Raw genomic sequence first — 6,000 nt, 5'->3', positions numbered from 1 at the left:
CACACACACAGCCTCAGCAGCACCCCAAAAACCAGAGTTTGTTCAGTTCTTGGGCATGGCTCAGGGCCTTTTGAAATACTGGCTGTCAAATTTAGCAGTGGTTTCACATAAACTATTATTTCAAAGACAGAGAAAATAATAAAACTGTTTCTAGGTCCCTGCCAAACATGGTTTCCTGCTTCTTGAATTCTTCTATCTTGTCTTTAGATTTTTACATTGCATTTCCCACATGGTAGGCCCTAAGAAGGTATTACAGCTTCTAATAACAGGATGGACTTCTAGAAATTTTAGCAGGTATTGAACATCACATTAATTCTTTACCTAGCTATACCTTTTTTTTAAGGTATTACATTATTGTCAATTAAATTTTCGTAATCAAGTCATCCTGAGTCAGCCTATAAGCTTTTGGCTCAATTTGCTAGTATCATCAATGTCTATAAATGAAGAAAATATTTTAATAGGATGTATCAGTAATTGCTACTGCACCCACTCATCATATGAATCTGAACTCCATAAGGAACCTGAAACACAAGTATCCCAGCACATGGAGGTGCATGGGACTTACTGGGGCACAGCTGTACACACATACTCCACGGATTGCAAGCATTTTCTTAATTCCAAGTTTCTGCCATTTCTTTCTAAGCTGTGAAGAATCTTTCAGACTCTTTCTTACCTAGTACAAAGACCTAAAAATCTGCTGTGAAAAGCCATATAAGCCAACTTATGCTGCAAATTCCCACACCCAATTCCTCAGCACTTCGCTGATATGGAAATACATGTGGTATGTTTTATAACAGCCACTTTAGTAGTTCGAAGTCCACGTGTACTCTCCTGTTTTCTCTAGAAATCAGAACTGCTGAGATGTTTCCTTCTTATCGATCTTATTTCTACAGACTTACCTTAAGACCAGTGCTATTTTGCTTGTCCATCCTTTAAGCTTCTTTTTTGTTAGTCCTTTATTTCCAGTGTCTAAGATGTCACCTCAACAGCAGTGCAGACAGCTCAGTTCTTGGACGCTCACTAGGAACAGTGCATCACATCTCCTGCTTTTCATGTCCTAAGTTAAATGTATACTTATCAAAGTATGACTGCATTAATTCATTAATCACCTTTCATTGTTTCCAAAGTCCAAGTTCACCAAAAAGCAATCTCAAAGGAGAATAATATAAACACTTACCAAAGAGGAATGTGTTTGTTTCTGTTGTTTCCATGGATGGCCTGCAAAGGCAAAAACATTTAGATACCAACCCTGTTCTCTAAGATCAATTATTATCATACCTCATGTCCAGCAAAGTACACCAAAATGTTTTTGGGTTTTTTTCCATCCATCACGTTTAATCAGGCAGAATCTATTAGATGTTCATACACACTTTGGAATTAAAGAGCCCAAACTAATTTGCATCTCATGCACTAATCTGTTTTAGAGGGAACTCCCAGTTTCATTGTTTCATCATGTCCAAGTACACTGAACATACCAAGTTTCATAAGACTATATACACACCTTTACCTTTGCCTTAGTGCCTTAGCAGACCTTCAAGAACTGATGATGCACTAAAGAGATGAGTGAGGAATAAAAGTGGTGGACTCTTCTCATTCAGGTCATCATCAACAAATCAGCCTGCCTTCAGGCTTATTTAAGTAAACTAAACTAACAAAACTAAAGAAGTAGAATAAGTCAATCCAAGACCAAATGCTGGCAGACAATATACTGAGCACACTCATCAGATGATGACTGTTTCAGCCTCTGCTTTAGCATGCTGTGAAAAGGCATTGTGGCAGAATGTTGTTCTTTACAGCACAAAATATAAATAATGTTTTACCATGCAGATTCTGAACTACAACAGAACAGAATTTTCTGCTTTGGTCTTCCCCTTCAACATACAGTGTGTGAAGGCAACCTCCTGGAATGAGCTTAAGTCATGTTTATTGCTTATTTCACAGTATGCATACATACAATTGTTGCAGATCTGATCACAGTAAATCTTCCCTCCTGCTGCCCAACGCACACTGATATTAGAAACTGATCTGCCAACAAAGGAGAACATTACTTCCCTCATCACAAATAGAATTGGTTTTTTATTAACAGATGACAGAACCCAGACAGGCATATGAATGTCAATCATCTACTTATTCACATGATAAATTGCTTCAACAGGAGGCAAGAGGAAGAGAACTTTTAATACTGATTTACACACAGACAGGAAGTCTTCTTTTTTAGGCATGTCACCCATTCAACAAGTAGTTATTGATATCTGAGTATAGTTCAAAATTCCTCAACATAATTCTGAAGCTGTATTAGAATGCATGAAGAATTATTTGAAGTCAATTGGATAGTCTGCAGAATTTATTTGATGAGAAAAATTGTTTTTATAACTTCAGAGTTTCTAAGTTGCCAGGAATGTAGTGAGGTAAGTTTTCTCAACTTGATGGTCACAATCACAAATAACCAACCATAATTTTCCTGGAATGCATTCTGAAATATCCTTGGTATAGACCCAAAGAACAAAATGTGATTGGACAGTTTTATCTTGTTACAACCACAAACAGTTTTTGTGCTTGCAGTGAGGGTCCCATGGAAACCAGCATGGTACTACCTACAGGAGGATATCACAGTCCAGAATGGAGAAACAGTATTTCATATGTTGTCTCTAGTCTCTGCTACTAAATTTTCTTAACAGAAAATTAGTAGGAAAATCAGTGGAGGCATTCTGAGAGGACTTGGTGTAGAAGTATGTTTGGCAGTTTTTAGGTGTAGTAATCTCCATCTCGTGTGGATAAATGCTTTACAATTACAGAGAAGCATAATGTACTTTTGCAGGGTAACAATTACAGATCCATAGAATCATTTAGATTGGAAAAGACCTCTAAGATCATTAACCTAGCACTGCCAAATCCACCACTAAACAATGTCATTAAGTGCCACAACTACACATCTTTCCAAAATCTCCAGGGATGGTGACTCTATCACTGCTCTGAGCAGCCTGTCCTAATGCCTGGCAACCCTTCCAATGAATAAAGTTACCCTAATTTGCAATCTATGCCTCCCTGGTACAACTGGAGGCTATTTCCTCTTGTCCTGTCTTGTTACTTGGGACAAAACCCCAACATCTGCCTCACTACAGCCTTCTCTCAGGTAGTGAAGGCAAATACAAGGAGGATGCAGGATCAAAGGATAACATCATAGTTTTTACCTAAACATTCAGTGATTCCTCAGATGGTATGTGTAGCTAAACAGTATCACCTTTATAATTTTCCAGGTTCTGGGGAGCCTTTATTGACTAATAACATAATTCCTACTTCTAAGGATAAGAAATCTTGAAGAACAGTTTTGTAGAATAGTCCTCAGGGAACACTGCCTCTTTTCTGTTTGCTCTCTCATTTGTCTTATCCCTCAGAGTGGTTTTCAAAAGTATCATCTTTCAGAATACTCCTAGAAGGCAAGAATTCTGTCTTAGTTTCCTGGACTGTGTCAAATGACAGGCACATGGATTCTTCAGTGACATTTCCTCCAGACATTACCCCAAAGCTCTCAAATCCTCATTTTAAAACAATTTTCAAAATATGTATTTTACTTTCCCATCTGTTTTACCATACTAGGCACAAGCTGGGGTTGGTACGGGGCTCATACTCTTCAACATCTTTATTGGTGACACAGACACTGAGAGCAAGAGCACCCTCAGCATGTTTGCCAATCACACCCACCTGAGTGGTGCAATCAAACATGCTGGAGGGAAAGGATGCCATCCAGAGGGACCTCGGCAGGCTTGAGAGGCGAGCCAATGCAAACCTCATAAAGTTCAACAAACCTAAGTGCAAGGTCCTATACCTGGCTCAGGGCAATCCCAGACACACCCACAGGTGGGGCAGAGAAGCAATTAAGAGCAGCCCTGGACAAAGATTTGGGGTTGACAGTTGATGAAAAACTCAACATGGGCCAGCAGTGTGAACTTGCAGCCCAGAAAGCCAAATGCATTCCAGGCTACTTCCAAAGGAGTGTGGCCAACAGATTAAAGGAGGTGATTCTGCATCTCCACTCTGCTCTTGTGAGACCCACCTGGAGTCACCAACTTTGTACAGTTCTGGTATCCCCAACATAAGAAGGACATTAAACTGTTGGAGCAAGTCCAGAGTGTAAAGGAGATGAATCCCTCTGCAATCAGTCCTGTGACAGCCCCCTGGAACCTCCTTTGAGACAGGAAAAACTATTTGCTTAGAATGACTCATGTTAGAAAAAGGCAAACTCTTCTTCTTATCTTTTTTAGAATATTATTGGTTAGGTTTGGTTCTTTATAATTGGTTGTCCCAAAGAAAGAAAGATAATGTAGTTGGCCAAAATGTGTTAACCATTGTGTTTCCATTGGTTTACTTGTGATCCCCTCAAACCCTATAAAAGTACATGTGTGATCCCCCATCTTTGGATTTGTAGCCTGACCCCTTCACGGACGATAATACAGCCTGTGGAAAAAGTCTGAGCTGCTCTCCTGGTCTTTTTATGCTGGCTGGAAACTACAGGTTTCTGTGAGAAACCATGAAGCTGAGTGCCTGAAAGGCCAGCACTCACAAACCTTGTAACTTTCCCCTGCCCAACAACAACAGAGCAGGGGGCACAACAAAAAGTTACACAGAGGAGGGCCATGAGGTTGGTAAGAAGACTGGAACATGTCCACTACAAAGACAGGCTGAGAAAGTCAGGACTACACAGCCTGGAGAAAAGACCTCACAGCAACCTTGCAGTATCTGAAAGGGATCTGCAGGGAAGCTGGAGACACCCCAACCCAGTGTTCTAGGCCAGGCTGGATAAGGCCTTGAGCAACCTGGTCTAGTGGGAGGTGTCCCTTTCCATGGCAGCAGGGATTGGGACTACATTTGAAATCCATTCAAAATTATCTTAAGGCCCTTCCAAACATTCTATGTTTTTATGGCATCTTTCTCACAGGGACTATACAGAAGTTAGAATTGAGGAGACGGAGGTTTGTGTTAGTATTCATATTCAAAGATGTGCCAAAACAAATGCTTTGAGCTTTAGAGAAAACAAAAAAAAATCTTCATGCTTAAGACTGAAAAAGAGCCTTATCCACATGACTGAACTCTTTAACTAGCTGAAAATTTTATACCTAAAAATCAACTATTTACAAAAAAAAATTAAAATTAGAATGACCTAAAAATCAAATACCTGAAAATGATGGGTTAAACAGTGATGAATATACGTAGAGCAGCATGCTTCACTAAGGAAGAAGGAAGTCTGTCCTTTGGTGACCTATATCTGAAGGCAAGAGGAAAACCTGAATTTACTAGGATGTCTGTGAAGTATGCTGAGCACACCCATTATTCTCAGAGCTGAACACAAGACTTAAACCAATGCCAGATTATATACACTGCAAGGAGATGGGCAGTTTCATGGTGAAGAATACTGTCCAATGTCTGTGCCAGTCTTCCAAAGACCAAAGACACATCCATGTTCATGTGACATGTGCGTTTAGTAACTGCTGACAGCTCTGCTGGCAAGGAACAAACACTTGACTGTTGGCTTTCATGACTGCTGGCTTTCACATGCTACCCTAGCAATTCTAGAGTCTGGACAAAGCTGATACATACAGCCTGGTGGCCAAATCATGGCAGAAAAGGCAAGGAACCATTTGGATTCACCCTGTAAGCTGTACTTGGCCTGCAGGGCTCTGTTGAAAGCAGCAGATGCTAGTGTCAGCTAGGCAGAGCACTGTTATGATAACTATTGCTTTAAATAGTGTTTTGAGTAGCTATCCCGTATTAAATAATAGAAATATACCATAACATGAACAGTAAAACTGATTAATTTGGCTTTTGTTGTGGCTGCTCTAATTTCACTTTTAGGTACCTAGATTTCTAAAAGCAAATCAAAGTAAATTTAAGGTTACTTCTATTCAAGAAATTCAGTTTATTCTTTCCTTATAGCAATCCCCCATTTCTAAAACAACATTCTTCTCTTATAACCCAATTTTTATACCAATGTGTTTGCTAATT

This window comes from Cinclus cinclus, chromosome Z (genome assembly GCF_963662255.1).
Source record: "Cinclus cinclus chromosome Z, bCinCin1.1, whole genome shotgun sequence".
Lineage (NCBI taxonomy): Eukaryota > Metazoa > Chordata > Aves > Passeriformes > Cinclidae > Cinclus > Cinclus cinclus.
Note: the sequence above shows the minus strand (reverse complement) of the source record.